The sequence below is a fragment of the Ambystoma mexicanum genome, chromosome 2q (assembly GCF_040938575.1).
Source record: "Ambystoma mexicanum isolate Mex_15411 chromosome 2q, UKY_AmexF1_1, whole genome shotgun sequence".
In the NCBI taxonomy this organism is placed as follows: Eukaryota; Metazoa; Chordata; class Amphibia; order Caudata; family Ambystomatidae; genus Ambystoma; species Ambystoma mexicanum.
The window spans coordinates 1,424,918,596-1,424,935,767 of NC_090924.1; the positions used below are offsets into that span (position 1 = coordinate 1,424,918,596).

Consider the following 17,172-nt stretch of genomic DNA (forward strand, 5'->3'; position numbering starts at 1 on the left):
ACAGCACAAGTGCACGACTCCTCCTGAGAACGAAGCGAGACGCCAAGATGCCTTTGGCAAGAAAGTGCTCTCCGTGGGAACGACCACAGTAAAGGCTGCAAACTCTCTGGCAATTGTGGCCAGATACGATAGGGAGATGTGGCACAGACTAGCTCCGCTGCTTGATCATCTTCCAGCAGAACAGAGGAAGGCGGCGATGCTACTGGTCCGAGAGGGTGAGGAAGCCTCAAATCACGCAATAAACATCGCGGTGGATCTTGCTGAGTCAGGCTTCAAGCAAGTCAACAATGGGGTGGTATTGCGTCGACAGTCATGGCTTAAGTGTACCTACTTCAGGCCAGAAGTGCAATACAAGGTCTTAGATATGCCCTTTGAGGGAGACCTTCTTTTCGGTGAGAAGGTGCACGAGGCCCTAAAAGGAATGAAAGAAGATTCGGACACGGCACGTTCATTGGGTGCCCTCCAGAGTGGCAGAAGGTACAAGTCTTTTCGTCCCTTTAGAGGGGCTTCAGGTAATTCAAGATTCTCTTCTGGAGACAGATCCTTTGCCAGATCGGCTTACCCCTCCCAGGGATACCGACGTGCCTCACAATCGGCTAACCGTCGACAAAACTTCCAGTCTTCCAGAAAACGACCATCATACCCATCGTCGTCGAGAGACAAGCAAAATAAAGATCAGCAGTGACATACCACAAACCGTTCTGGGGGGAAGAGTTTCAGCATATGTCGACGAATGGGATAGGATAACGACGGACCAATGGGTGTTAGACACTATAAGAAACGGACACTCTCTGCAATTCAAACACAACCCCTCGCAAATTCCACCTGCGTTCACCGCTCAGTCCCATATGAAGGTACTGCAACAAGAGGTTACACTCATGTTAGCGAAGGGCGTGATAGAATTAGTTCCAACATCACAGAGAGATCAAGGAGTCTACTCAAGATACTTCGTCGTAAAAAAGCCGAACAGCAAATGGCGTCCCATTCTAGACTTACGCGATCTCAACAAGTCTTTAAAGAGCCTGAAATTCAAGATGCTCACTCTGCAGGAAGTGATCCGCGCAGTTCAAAACGGAGATTTCCTGGCGTCCCTGGATTTACAGGACGCGTATTTCCATATTCCAATGTGTCTGAAACACAGGAAATTCCTACGTTTTGTAAAAGGGCGAACTCACTACCAATTCACGGTTCTTCCTTTCGGGCTCAAGACCTCCCCGAGAACGTTCACAAAATGCCTGGCTCCAGTGGCTGCCTGGATAAGGAAGCAAAGCCACCATGTACACCCATACCTCGACGACTGGCTGGTAAGGGGATCCTCCCCAGCGTCGACCAAAACAAGTCTGCAAGCCACCATGCAGCTTCTACAACGGCTAGGATTCGCCATAAACTTCGAGAAATCCTCTCTGCGGCCATCGAGAACGCTGGTATTCTTGGGGGCACAGTTCGAGACTCAGTTAGGGCTGGTGAAACCTTCTCTCGACAGGACCTCAAGACTCATTCAACAAGCGGCCCGGCTACGGCGAAACACCAGGATCTCAGTGAGAAAGTATGTTTCGGTCCTAGAGGCCATGGCATCCTGCCCATCTGGTGAGAAACTGTCGACTATTCATGAGGCCAGTCCAAGAATTCCTCGCGGACCGATGGACACAGGCTCAGGGATCGTGGTCGGACAGGATAACCATCGACGACGACAAGCTACGTCGGACCCTTCAGTGGTGGCAGAGTTCCCACAATCTGAACAACGGTGTGCCCCTACAGGAGCCGGAGTTTCAGAGCACCATAGTTACGGATGCGTCCCTAACCGGATGGGGAGCGCACATGGGTGCTCTCCAAACGCAAGGTCGCTGGTCTCCAACAGAGGCACTCCTACACATAAACGTACTGGAACTCAGAGCGGTACGATGGGCTTTGAAGGCGTTCCTACCACACATCAAGAGTTCGCGAGTGCGAATACTGACCGACAATACAACAGCCATGTTTTATCTGAGGAAACAAGGAGGGACACTATCAAGGACTCTTTCCATAGAAGCCCAGAAAACATGGCAATGGGCATCGAAGCACGAAATTTCCCTCGTGGCTCATCACCTTCCAGGAGTGAGGAACTGCCAAGCCGACTCCCTCAGCAGAAGCATGGCCCAGATACACGAGTGGGAAATGGACACGGGTCACTTGAGGAAAGTGTTCGAGAAATGGGGTCACCCCCCTCTGGACGCCTTCGCGACCAAAGACAACAAGAAATGCGAGCAATTTGCAAGCAGATGGCCCCAAGAGGGTTCGGTGGGGGAGGCGTTCTCCTTCCCATGGACGGACATGTTCCTCTATGCTTTTCCCCCGTTTCCCCTCATACGGAAAACAATACAGTGGATACGCAGATACAATTGCCTGGTGATTCTAGTGACACCATACTGGCCGAGGCAACCGTGGTTCTCAGACCTCCTCCATCTATCGCTGGAACATCCCATAGCGTTTCCGAAAGTCCCGTACCTTCTATCCCGGGACAGAGGCACGGTGTGGCATCACGACCCGGACAGTCTCAACCTTACGTCCTGGCTCCTGACTTCTCGGAGTTCGGTGCTTTAGACATTTCAGAGGATTGCCAAAAAATTCTACAGGCGGCTAGAGCCCCTTCTACTAACAAATCTTACTCCTATAAGTGGCGGAGATTCTGTGAATGGTGTAGAGGACAACGGGGCCTACAACCATTGTTGGTGACGCCGGAACAAGTTCTACCTTACCTGCTCCTCTTGGCAAAAAAGGGATTGTCCCCCTCATCGATAAAGGTACACCTGGCAGCCATTTCGAGGTTCACAAGGAAGAGGCAGTCGTCTCCTCTATTCAGTGACAGACTGGTAAAACACTTCATGTGGGGTTTATTTCGAGCTTTTCCCCCGGTGAAACGTTTTTCCCCGACGTGGAGCCTCAACACAGTGTTGGCAGGCTTGATGAAACCGCCTTTCGAGCCTATGGCCACGTCCGATATAAAATTCATTTCGTGGAAGTTGGCATTCTTGATAGCTATCACATCAGCCAGACGTATCTCGGAACTACAAGCGCTGGTCGTGGACCCGCCCTACCTAAGATTCTTTAAGGACAAGGTAGTCCTGGCAACTAACCCTATGTTCGTCCCGAAGGTTCCGACGGTATATCACAAACACTCATCCGTGGTTCTGCCTACTTTCTTCGCCACTCCATCATCGGCAGCAGAAAAAACTCTTCATACCCTGGACGTTAAGAGGGCTCTGAAATTCTACCTACATCGTACACAAGACATCAGGGCTACTCGGCAACTGTTTGTCGCATATGGTCCGTCGACGAGAGGAAAAGCAATCTCTAAACAGGGATTGGCTAGATGGGTCTCGTCGACGATTGCTTCTTGTCACTAAGGCCGGAAGGCCACTGCAAGGACATCCTAGAGCTCATTCTACAAGGTCGATGTCCTCCTCAACAGCGTTATGGGCTGGAATTCCGCTGACGGACATATGCCAAGCTGCGGCATGGTCAGTGCCCCACACGGTAGTAGGGTGAGGATATATATTGTTACATTACATTCTCACCGCCGTCTCAAGTGTTACTGCTATACAATCTATTCTAAGCATGTGAATCCATGAAAGATCCAATGCTGGAGAAGGGAATAGTTTCTTACCTGTAACTCCATTTCTCCAGCATTGGTATCTTTCATGGATTCACATGCGCCCGCCAACCTCCCGTATGTAATGTATGTGATAAATTTAACCCTTCTTACTTTGGAGGGGCCGAAATCTGAAGGGGAGCCGCGGGTGCGGGCCTCTTATACTAGCACGGCCTGCGGAGCATGCGTAGGCGGGTCCTAGAAGGACGTAGATAGGACACAAAAGTGTTGAAAGCTTTCCTTTGGAAAAGGCTATATATGTGTACTGAGGAGTCCCAGTCTGACGACGGGGAATATTCTAAGCATGTGAATCCATGAAAGATACCAATGCTGGAGAAATGGAGTTACAGGTAAGAAACTATTCCCTTACCTTAAGTCTTCTTCTCGGCTGTCTTTTTATCAGACAGCAAAGAGAGGTGCACAGCAGGAGGGGAAAATGGTGAGCAGTGACAGCACTGAGGCAAGCGCTAGACTGATGAGTACAGGCGATTGGTTCCGGCCCACACTGGAAGGCCATGAATGCCCAGGGTATGTCAGAACCACGCTGTTCAGCAACCCAGTATAAGCGGTACACTGTACTATGCATATCGGCGGATACCCATTTTTATTTTTTTATAACGTCAGGGCCAGTGGCTTACCGAGCGGGGTGGAACAGGGGCAGTTTGCCTCCCTCCCCAATGGCTCTTTCAGAGCCAGCCTGGGACCTTTGGCAGTGGCAGACCACTCCCGTTCAGCACCCTAACAAGGTGTGGAACGGGAAAGGTGTCCCGCTTGCAGGACAATGAGGGTGCGGAGCTCGGTGGTTCCTGCTCAGCACCTTCATTATGCTGTCACAGAGCATTAGAATGGGGGCCATTAGACATGGATGGGAGGCAGGAGGGACTATTAGCAGGGACATTTGCCCCTTAAGAAATGTGAATGGGGTGAGAAGGGTGCATAATGCTTCATGCTTTATAAAATCATGACTATGGCTTTAAAACCCAAAGGGGATTTGATAGGCTCACATCTGCATGATACTATTGTGAATTTGCATGCAGGATGGGGAGAATAAAATGAAAGTGTTATGTTTATACGCATGTTAATGCTGTTTGTTTTTCCTCTTCTTCATGGTTCTTTATGAGGTCTATACATTCCACATTGCGTGTGTTGTTTAGGTTCCATTCTGAGCTCGAACACACTCGAGCTCAGGCAGTTGGTGTTGTGTTTCTCTGCCCTGCAGGTGTGTCGCTGCCTGCTCCCATAAATCTTAAATAAATGCCTTAAACCCTTTTCTTGGCGTCATCTTCATCCAACACTGGTGACGAGGACAACGCATGAAGCTGACAAGGAGGCACATGCGCGCGTTTGTTGCTTTGCTGTATTTAAGACGCTGCCTTCCCCTGCCTCCCTCCTCCCCGACTCTGGAGAGTGGTGCGGAGGGGCTAAGCAGCTCGGAGCGCCGCGCTCATGCTGCGCTGCCCCACTGAGAGCGCCTCCCCAGTCACCGCCTTTCTGTCGCTCAGGGACATCGCTGAGCGAGGAGCTCGAGCGGCCAAGGAATTCGGAGCGGCCACTCAGAGCTCATCTAGGCAGCAGACACTGTGGCCCCCGCCCGGTGACAGGTCAGAGGAGGGGTGTCACACGGGCAGGGTGGAGCCATCTGTTGCAAGCTATGACTCGTGTACCTTATTGATTTCTAAATGTATGCTCGTGCACAGCCAGTGAAGGAAGGACTTTCACTTTCCCACGTCAACATGTAACGTGTGGGCAGAACCGGCTGACATTTATCCGTGACGTGCAAGCTTGCTTTGTTTGTTTTCTTTTCCGAACTGGTTGTGGTTACTAGGCAACCGCTTATACATTTTTACAATGAGCAGGGTGCCACCGTTCCTTCCCAGGAGCCTCTCATTGTGATGTCATAAAACAATCTGCAATCAGAACGTTCCCTTTTATTGTTGTAGCCTGGAAAGGTCACATTATTAAGTTACAAGGCCCCAGGGAACGATACATTCCACCTGGAAGCTCAGAAACTGTACGTTCTGAATAGTTTTTTGTGGCACTCTTCTCAGACAATAGTGAATCCTTCTCACTACAAATCTAATTTGTTGCTCCACACAGTGCGACACTTCAAATATGGCTGCAGCAATCCCTCCTCCTGCACCTTTTCTCACTGAACCAGGCCATCCCCCAGTGAGATGGGACAGATTGATTTACATGTTTGAGAACTACATTGTGGCCATAGGGGGAGACAGATACAGTTCTGCCAGAAGAAAAGCCCTACTCCTCCACAATTTGGGTCCCAAGAGGCGTATTGTTTTTGATGGCCTTACACCTAGCGCTGAAGAAGGGTCAGGCGATGCTGATGAATACCTTGTGGCCATCAAGAAAATTGAAGAACATTTCGAACCTAAGAAGAATGTGACGTTGGAAAGACACACATTTTTTCAACGCACCCAAGATAGCTCTGAATCTGTAGAATCCTATGTAGCATCACTAAGGACCTTAAGCCACACATGTGACTTTGGCTATTTGACAGACTCTCTCATTAGAGACCAGTTGGTACGATGCACCAATAGCCTCAGAGTGCAGGAAAAACTACTTGCAAAAGATGTGTCTTTGGAATAAGCCATAGAATTTACCCACAGTATCGAACAAACCTCCCAATATATGAGGGAAATTAAAATAGACAAACAAGCTGCACAAGACATTGCACAAAGCTTGTGTGCGATAACAACAAAAAAAATCAACCTCCAGAAGAGACGACTGGTGGAACCAAAGGTGTTCCAGATGCGGCAACCCCAAGCACTCAGCCAACTCTCCAACTTGCCCAGCAAGATTTATGGACTGTTTCAAATGCAAGCGCAAAGGACATTTCGCCAAGATGTGCAAGGAATCTTCAATAAACGCAGTGGAGCAAAAAGAACAGGACAATCAAATACCTAGCCAACCCACTGCCAGAGTATTAGAAGGCCCACCTGTCCAAGAAAGGAACACAAAACATACCTTTCACATCTACGCTGTTTCAGGTGAATTTAAAGGACCAGTTGATGACTTCTTAGTTGATGGACGCCACCTTAAGATGAAAGTAGATTCGGCATCTCCTTGGACCATCATTTCTGAAGACACATTCAAAAATGTTCTTGGCAAATATCCTGAGATTTTAGTTCCCGCTAAAGTTCAGGTTCGTGGATATGGAGAATCCACCATTATACTGATTGGTGAATTTCAAGGCCATGTGTCATATAAGGGAAGGGAATGCTCAGCAGAGATATTAGTGGATAAAAAGGGGGCATCACTTCTAGGTTGGGACAAACAAAGGAAATTGGGGGTTCGCATTCAAGCGAGTGCTGTAGATCAGATAACAATTGCAGAAATAGAGGACAAATGGTCAAAAGGAATTTCACTTCAAAATTGGGAAAACTGAACAATTTTGAACATGACATCAAATTGAAAGGAAGTGCGCAACCTGTGGTGCACAAAGTGAGGCCAGTTCCCCTGAAATAAAGAGGTCATTGAGCGCATTGAGGGCACCTAATGGCTTTCTCCAGTAGTACTTGTCAACAAGAGCAACGGAAATTTGAGACTTTGTGTAGACCTCAGAGATCCCAATAAGAACATATTAATTGAAAGACATTCTTTGCCTGTTATATCTGAGACACTAGCTACTCTAGGGGAACCTTGCTGGTTCTCGGTGATTGACTTATCTACCGCATATCATCAAGTGCCTCTATCTAAGAACTGTCAGCATGTCACAGCTTTCGTCACCCCTGAAGGGACTTTCAAGTATTTAAGTATGCCCTTTGGCTTGGCATCCGCTGCCTCCGTTTTTTAGAGAGTTATGGAGGAAGTACTAAAGGGTCTTGATAAGGTTGCTGTGTTTCAGGACGATATTCTGATTTATGCTGATTCTGAGAGTGAACATGATTGTGTGTTGAGGCGTGTGCTACAGAGATTGAGAGAAGCTGGACTGACTGTACAAAGAAAGAAATGTAGAATTGGCGTCAGGGAGGTTGAATATCTAGGACACAAAGTATCTGGTCAAGGAGTGTCCCCAAAAACCAGTCTGGTAGAGAATATTTGTGAAGTGCCTGCCCCGATTGACAAAGATCAACTTAGATCTTTCAGGGGGATGACAGAATTCTACCACAAATTCGTTGATAAATTCGCCAACATTTCTTCACCCTTAAGGAATTTATTGAAGAAAGGGATACATTTCAAATGGTCTGAAGATTGTCAGGTAGCCTTCACAGCCATAAAAGAAGATATATCAAAAGCTCCCTAATTAGGTGGTTTTGTGAGTAGGAGGAAGACAATACTCATGATGGATGCTAGTTTATCAGGTTTGGGGGCCTCACTATGTCAAATAGATTCAGGAAAGGAAGCACATATAATAGCATTTGCCTCCAGGCCCTTGAGATGAGCTGAGAGAATAAGAGAGAGATGCTTTAGCGGTTTACTGGGCCATCTGACATTTCAAATTTTTTCTTTGGGGACAGGAGTTCCAAGTAAAATCTGATCACAAGCCATTGGTACAGCTTTGGAGTAGCAATGATTGGGCCAAAGGCTCTCCAAGGATTTCCAGATGTATGGTAGGTTTACAGGGCTATAATTTCAAGTTGAGTTATATACCTGGCAGAGATAATGTGGTGGCTGACTGTTTATCCAGGCTTCCAGTAGAAAATACTGACGATTTTTAAGGAATGGTCAATGAGGAGGACATGACCATTTCAGATGTGGTAGCATGTGCTGTAAGCAGAGATGAATGGCTCGAAGCAGATCTAGGAGACACAATGTTATCTAGAGGGAAGGAATGGACAAGGGGTGGATGGCCCAACAGTGAAGTGTTAGATAGGAGTTTTGATCGCTACTATGAGGTCAAATTAAGTCTGTGTGAAGATGGGGTGAAATTGAGAAGGGGCTCCAAGATTGTCCCTCCTTCGAGCATTAGACCCTGTTTGGTTAACTTAGCTCACCATGGGCACATGGACATGAGTTGCACCAAAAGACTATTGAGACAATCCTATTGGTGGCCCTGTATGGACAGTGATGTAGAGAAGAGAGTTTGTGGGTGCAAAGAATGTGAGAGAGCAGATAAAGGAAAGATGGTCAGGGAGGCTACCCTTAGTCCTGTTCAGGTTCCCAGAGAACCGTGGAAGTAACTTGCAGTAGACATAATTGGTCCCATTCAAGGACTGGGTGATGGGTTTAAGTTTATGGTGGTGTTAGTAGAATATCACTCTAAACGGCTAGAATGGAAAGCTTTAAGGGAGGCCACTACCAATGAAATGGTTGCATTTGTCGAGGAAGTTTTTTATAGGGAAGGTTTTCCCACTGAGATAATCACAGATAATGAAGTGCAGTTCTGCTCAGACAAGATGAAGGAGTTCTTAGGGCGTTTTGTCATTAAACATTTACGCACCGCATTGTACCATCCAAGGGCAAATGGTTTAGTGGAAAGGGCTAACAAGTTTATTAAAGGAGGAATACAGTTGGCGCTTTGTTCTGGTTTAGAGTGGTCTGAGGTGGTAAAGGAAATTGTCTGGAGCTACCGCACGACACCTCATTCCATCATACTGAGCGGGGTGGTACAGGGGCAGTTTGCTCCCCTCCGCAGTGGCTCTTTCAGAGCCAGACTGGGACCTTTGGCAGTGGGAGACCACTCCCCTTTGGCACCCTAATAAGGTGCGGAACAGGAAAGGTGTCCCGCTGGCCGGACAATGAGGGTGCGGAGCTTGGTGTGTGTTCCTGCTCAGCACCTTCATTGTGCTGTCACAGAGCATTAGAATGGGAGCTATTGGACGTTGATGGGAGGCAGGAGGGACTATAAGCAAGGAAATTTGCCCCTTAAGAAATGTAAATGAGGGTGAGAAGGGTGCATAATGCTTCATGCTTTATAAAATCATGACTATGGCTTTAAAACCCAAAGGGGATTTGATAGGCTCACATTAATCTGCATGATACTATTGTGAATTTGCATGCAGGATGGGGAGAATAAAATGAAAGCCATACTCTTATTGCTCAACATATTTCTATAACGATGTGTATAGTGTATAGTTGGTTTATTATGAAAGGCCAGTTTATTATGTAATGTGGTTAGCTTCCAAGGCATTGCTATAAAGTATTATTTAAGCACATGAAGTGCAAGCAAAACCTTAATAAATATTTGATCAACGAAACCTGGGAAGATGTGTACAGATGCTTAAACCCGGTTTCACCATTTAACCAAAGTGTGTGATCCTGGGAAAATAATTTAATCGCACTCTCTGCTGTCTGCAGCTCTGTAAGTGATTTACTTCCTAGTTTATGTTATAAAATAAAAGCCTAATGACTATAAGTTGCTCCATATGTAATAATAGTGCAAATTAGGTATTTTGCACCACAAAGATATTTGCCACTTGGCTTACTAATGGCAACTTATTCTAAAGTCACTTCCATGGCGCCTCCAAGTATCAAAGACTGATGATGCTCCTTGCAATGTCTGTTTATGTGAAGTCACTTCTGTTGGTGCAATGCATATTCACATTTTGAGGTGTACATGTATTTTGCCCCACAGAGCCTGGACAGAGCTCTAATAGATGAGTTTCCTGCATCTGTAATGGTCCTGCAGTTTTTCTTCTTTTGTGTATGTGTTAAAAAGGCATTTGCCACTAATGTTACCAAGAAAGTTGATTGCTGGGTTGCAATTGAGACCATGTATGGAATCGCGCGCACTGCATTTTTGGGGAAAAGTAGCAAGACATTTTTCTTGCAACCCCCCCACTCTTGCAATGCTGTAAACTCCCCCTTGTCAGGGCCCACGCTCAGTCATGGGGAGCGACCATGGAGGAGTGACCAACCGATCTCCCTGGCTCTCCCACTTGCCACAGAGCATTGTACACCAAACACAGTCCTTACGTGTACATTGGTCATCAATCTTCTGCAATGCTGACACTCACAAGAGGCTCCTTGTGATATGTAGATTGCTCTCCTACTCTCTGTTATGTGTAACTCTCCCAAGTGTATTGCCCTTTTAAGATGGGCCATGACTGTGTCATAGCCCAAGCTAATAAAAGGAGGAACTGCAGATACGTGCCTCAGAACGGCTGCAGACTCCAAGAATGGATCTGTTGTCTCCATCTCTCACTTTGGGCCTGGAGGCGCACACTGTATGATCACAGTCCTGATGGTCCCTGCTGGTCTGGGCCCCCCAGATCAGCCTGGTGCCCTCGGTCCAGCCCAGGCACCCACTATGTAGGATTCTACCAGCATCCAGGGTGCCCATGGCACCCAGGCCGTGTCCCTGTGGCCTAACAGGGTCCCGCCCTGAAACCACTGTAAATCGGGGTCACGCTGGCAAACCCAAGAGGGTGCTGGCACTCCCAGCACCTGTGAGGCCGGCTGTTTGGTCAGAGCCGGCCCCACAATAGTCTCCACTGGTGTAACATTGCCTTTAAGAGCTGCGCTCTTCCCCATGCCACATCACAGTGTTGCCATCTCCTTCTTGGCATGGGGAGGCACAAAGAGACAAGTGGTGAGTCCATAATTAGAAAACAAAACAAACTCTTCTTATTCATCTGAAATGCGAAGAATTTTAAAATGGGCTGTTGCCTTTAACGAACACAGCATGGAGGGAAACACTTTATTTTCACATAACATGAAATGCATTTATTAATGGCTAATTCTTTTTTGGCTGTAAAATTAACTGACCTCAAAAGGAAAACTATCAAATGGATTGTGTCCTCCCACGTATTGCTTATCTTTGATATTCCATACATTTCAGAAAAAATGTTTTTAGTAGAGGGGACTGCACGTCGATGCCTATTGAGTCTATGTCCCTCGGAGGCTTCTGTCTCGACAAAAACATCATCATGGGTATAAGTAGTCCGTTGTTCAGTTCCATTTTTCCGTGCTTTATGAGCTTTGGGAACATAACGCTCGGTTCTGTGAAGAAATTGAAGAACTTCGAGTTTTTTCGTCTAAAATCCTTCAATCCATCGTTCAAGATAGCCTCTTCATTGGCCCCATCTACGGCCAGATCTGGCTTTAAAAATTGCTGAGATTGTGGGGCAAAGATGTCATTGACAGACCCACATAGGGTCAGTCTGTGATGCATCGGGACAGAACATCCATGTTCAGAATGTGAACAGTGTTTATCGATGATGGCAAACGCCTTAAGAGAGCGCAGAGGGAAGTTGGTGAGAGGTAAGACACAAAAATCCATTACCCCTACTAAACGTACCTCAGACGAATTGAGAACATCGTTTCCTCGACGTAATAAACGCTCATTCACGATCTCGTAGCGGATCGCATCATTCATCCGCTTCAAGGCAGAGTAAAAAAAGGCATCATAGATCGCCTTCCACCTCATCCTCCAGTTCACCGGAGAGAGTTACATGTCCCTCTAAGCACAGCTCCCCGGCTCAGTAGGAGAATTTCCGTAAAAAAATGCTGAAGGTGTTTGAGAATGCGGCCTTGCCCTCCTCAGAGACACCTAGAGGCGACGCACCAGGAGAAAAACTTAAACATAAGAGCTCTGAGTCTTCTACCTCGGCAAAACAAACTCCTCGAGAGCGTGAAAAACCCTTGACTCCAGATAAAGCCTCTGTGATGCACAAAACGTCATCACAATCGACTCACATGTCGAAGCCGAAGACTGCGTCATCGACGCCCTCTGCGACTCTGTCAAAGGAGAGGTCATCGACGCCTAGAACATCGACCCCCTCAACGCCAGTCGATTCTATCAATGACCTTGAGGCCAACCACGAATCCATCGAGGCCAATGATGTCCACGTCGACAATTACTAGTATTTCTCCACCTGTAGTGACTGCTATTGCCCCTTTGTCATTGGAAAAGAGCTACATTCCTCTGTCCCGCTCAGATTATTTTAAAACCTTATCCTCAATTTATGAGGAGGGAGAGGATTCTGATGCAGAAAGACCCTTTGGTCTGAAGTGTATGAGGCCTTCCATATCTGAAGAATTGATCTCAGAAGAGGCCAGATTTAAAGACATGCAAGAGTCCTTACAGGAAGCAAGCAGGATTGATACTTCCCCAGAGGTTGATTTCAATAAGCCTGAACCAGGGGATCATGCAGACAGTAATTACAGGACACCTATGAACAGGGTGATGGAATATATGGGGTGGTCTAGGCCCACACGTGTATACGAGCAAGATGACCTCACCGACATACTTGATAAAGGACCACAAGAAGATACTATCATCCCCTTTCACAAGGCCTTACAAAAGAAGGTGTCTACAAACTGGGAAACGCTGTAGGCGATCCCTGCCGCCAGCAAAAGACTGACAGCAGAATATAGGGCATCAGCTGCAGATCCCCTACACTTGTCAAAACCCGACCCCAGAAAGCATAGTTGTTCAAGCTGCAACTTCATCAGGTAAACAGACTGCATACCCGACAATCCCGCAGGATCGTGATGCTAAAACCTTGGATGCCATGGCCAAGAAAGGTTTCTCGGCATGCAGCATGGCCCTAAAGTCTGCTAATGCCACATGTACGCTGGCAAGATTTAGCCACACCCTTTGGGAGTGTTTCTTTCAATGGCGGCTGATCGTCTCCCTGAAGTGGAGGAGGGAGATGGTTTCTTGAACATTATCATGGATGGAAGGGACGCTATGTGTGAGTCCCTCCAGAAAGGTCTCGACTCTGTTGACAGCATCAGCATAGCCAAGGCGACTAGTACGACAATCTGCAGATTTGCGTGGTTGCAGAAGTCTGGATTTGCTCCTGACGTACAGTCCAGACTTCTGATTGTGCCCTTTCGACGGCACTTATCTATTTGGTAAGAAAGCTGATGACAGTTTGGAAAAGTTGAAAACGGTGGCCAAATCCCTTGGAGCTGCAATAAGACAAACTCTGAACCGCCCCACAAGTGTGCCCTGGAGGGGCCAGTCCTTTCGCTATTATTCTGCATTCGGAAAAGGCAGAGGACAGCCTGTTCAAAGAGGCCAGAGACGATTTCCCTGTGGTGGACGGGGCAGAGGTACTAAAGCCGCAGCAGCAGAGGCTACCTTACCCTCAGCCTCTGCATCAGCCATCTCAAAACCTCTCTGAGGTCTCATATCACAAGACAGCATTAGGAGGCAGGTTAACTCAACATCTGACAGAATGGCAGACTATTACTTAGATTTGTGGGCATTGGAGAACAACTCTTTGAAGTTTCCAGACCTGCTTCTTATGCAGGAGATTCTAGACCTGCTGGAGAAAGCTGCCATAGAACCGGTACCTGTAGCGGAGAGGAACAAGGGTTGGTACTCCCCTTATTTTCTTATTTTCTAATTTCGAAAAAGGACGGAGGATTGAGATCCATCTTAGACGTATGAGAATTGAACAAATTCCTCAGGAAGGACAAGTTCAAGATGGTTATCCTTTCTCAGATCCTTTAGGCCCTCCAGCTTCAGGATTGGTTGGTATCTCTGGACCTTCAGGATGCTTACTTTCATGTGCCAATCCATCAAAAGCACAGAAAGTACCTGAGGTTCGCCATTGGCAACTCTCACTATCAGTTTCGGGTTCTGCCATTCGGGCTAACCTCTGCCCCGAGGGTTTTCACCAAGCTAATGGCAGTTGTGGCAGCGAGTCTCAGGAGAGGGGTGGATTCACGTCTACTACTACCTCGAAGATTGATTGATCAGGGCCAGTTTCCCGGGACAAGCCCTGCAACATCTAAACCATACCTGCCACTCCCTCCACAGGCTGGGCTCCGCACTCAACTTCAAGAAGTCCCACATAATACCACCACAAAGACTCCAATTTATCGGAGCAGTCCTGGATGCATCCCTGGGAAAAGCCTCGCCACCAGAGGTGATGGCTCAAGACATTCTACAGATGGTGACAAAATTCCAGAATGGCCAACATCTCCCAGTCTTCAACTTTCTGAGTTTGCTCGGCCTGATGGCATCCTGCATTTTTCTGGTGCCACAGGCTCGCCTGAGAATGACATCTCTTCAATGGGCTCTCAGGACCCACTGGTCACAGTTCTCAGGAAGGATGTCCGATCTTTTGCAAATCCCAAACAGAGTCTCACTGGACCTTCAGTGGTGGGCCTGTCGGGAAAACATATTGAAAGGAGAACCTTTTTGTCAACCATGGCCGGAGATAACCGTAGTGAAGGATGCCTCACTCACGGGGTGGGGAGCCAATACCAACGATTTGACCATCAGCCGTCGTTGGTCTCCATTGGAGTCCAAACTACATATCAACCTTTTAGAGCTAAGGGCAATCAGACTGGAGCTGAAGTCCTTGCTACCCTCTGTACGGGGAAAGAATGTCCTGATAATGAAAGACAACACAATGGCCATGTACTACCTCAACAAAAGAGGAGGTATAGGGTCACTACCACTGTGCAGAGAGGCAATGCAGCTCTGGTTCTGGGCAATACAAGAAGGAATCTCTCTGTGAGCAGTTCACCTAGCCGAAGAGAAGAACACAGAGGCGGACGCTCTGAGCAGGCAGAGCACAGTTTCCCACGAGTGGGAACTAGCTCAGGATGTCCTTCTAGTCCTTCTAGAGATCTTCGCCCTTTGGGGAACCCCTCAAGTGGACCTGTTCACGACCAGTTTCAACAGGAAGAGCAAACTATTCTGGTCAAGGGATTTTCCCCCCGAGAGGAGCTCTAGGGGACACGTTTGTGGTGGACTGGGAATTTCCACTCCTCTACATGTTTCCTCCAGTCCCTGCCATTCCTCATGTAATAAGGACGTTGAGGAGGTTCAGGAAAACCATGACCCTAATTGGACCAGGAAAATGTGGTACCCTGACCTTCTAGACATGTCCATCTATCCTCCACTTCATCTTCCACAAAGGGAGGATCTACTCTTGCGAGACAAGGGTCAGGTTCTCCAACCGGATATCAGGACTCTCAGCCTTCACGCACGGTTTCTGAAAGGCTGAGGTAGAAAGATTGGGACCTCCCGGATGACGTAATGGAGGTGTTGCTTTTGGCCAGAATGCCAGCAATCAAATCCTTATACCGCTGCCTTGGAACAAGTTCTGCAGCTGGTGTAAGGACAAGAATGTTGACTCTTTTTCAGGTAATACACCAATGATGTTATCTTTCCTTTTGCACTTAGCAAATCAAGGACTCTAGGTTGGCACAATTAAGGGTTACCTAGCAGCGCTGTCCATCTTCAAGCGCACAGCTGAGGATCCCTCATATTTTAAAATGCCCTTGGTAATTCAATTTTTGATGGGAGTGACCAATGTTTACCCCCAACTCTTTTTCAAGTTCCCCTGTGGGACCTAAATTTAGTCTTAAAATGTCTAATGGGTACTCCTTTTGAACCCCTTCATTCATGTCCGCTGAGATTTCTTACCCTCAATACTGTCTTTTTGGTGGCAGGTGAGTGAGTTGCAGGCCTTATCCGCAAACCTCCCCACACTGTCTTTCATAAGGATAAAGTCGTCCTACAAGTGAAGCCTAATTTCCTCCCAAAGGTTGTTTCGGAATTTCATATCAACCAAAAAATAACCTTGCTTTCCTTCTACCTTCCTCCCCATCCGGGCAAAGAGGAAGAAAGGTTACACAGACTTGACTCAAAGCGTACTTTGAGTTTCTATATTAGCAGACTAGCAAAACTAAGACAGACTGACCAATTGTTTGGGGGATACACAGGTCCTAAACTGGGCCTAGCCATCACCAAGCAAACCATTTCTAGATGGATCATTTCCACTATTGTGGAATGTTACAAATTGTCAGGTAAAGACCCTCCGGAGCATCTGAGGGCTCATTCAACCAGGGGTATCGCAACTTTGTCAGCTCTTCAAAGGTGAGTTCCAGTAAAAGACATTTGCGCAGCTGCCACATGGTCGTCTGCACACACCATTACAAGCTTCTATAGCTTGGATTCCTCCACTAGCCAAGAAACTAAATTTGGGAAGGCAGTATTGCGTTCTGTGCATACTTAAAGAATTACATTTTTACTCCCTCCTCCTATATACATTACTGCTTTGGGAGTTTATCAAAGATAAGGAATACGTGGAAGGACACTATCCATTCGAAGGACAAGTTACTTACCCATGGTAACGTTCTTTCGACTGGATGTTCCTCCGACTTATTCCTTATCGCCCATCCCATCCTTCCCTGCAGCAAAACTTCCCTTGCATTGCAGTCTGCGCTCTCTCATCGGTAGTAACCGTCTCATCCTTGACAATGTCTAACACTTCAAAACCGAGCTGAGAAACGGACACTGCGCGTGACTACTTATACGCGTGATGACGTTGTTGTCGAGACTGAAGCCTCCTAGGGACATCGACTCGACAGGCATAGACGTGCAGCGTCCTCTACTGAATCAAAATTCCAAAGCAGCAAGCGGGATATGGGAATATCACAGATAAGGATTACGTGGGAGGAACATCCAGTCGATAGAATGTTACCATGGGTAAGGAACTTGATCTTCTGTCCCTCCATATTGACCGCATGTCGGACTCTTCCAATGGGGTGTTATAATTGCTTTTTTAAATTTGTTTTTCATTAGTGCCTGTTTTTGTGTCTTTTTACAAAGGTAACCTTGTCTCTTGTGCTTCTGATGCCACTGCAAATGCTGGCTGAGTTGCCTTTGTGAAGTA

General features: G+C 47.2%; 1 protein-coding gene across 1 annotated transcript in view; it reads left to right on the forward strand.

Moving 5' to 3' along the window:
• The window catches only part of LOC138568862 (exocyst complex component 1-like), a 1,144,699-nt gene that overhangs the window by 184,292 nt on the left and 943,235 nt on the right, over positions 1-17,172 (forward strand). The window lies entirely within an intron of this gene.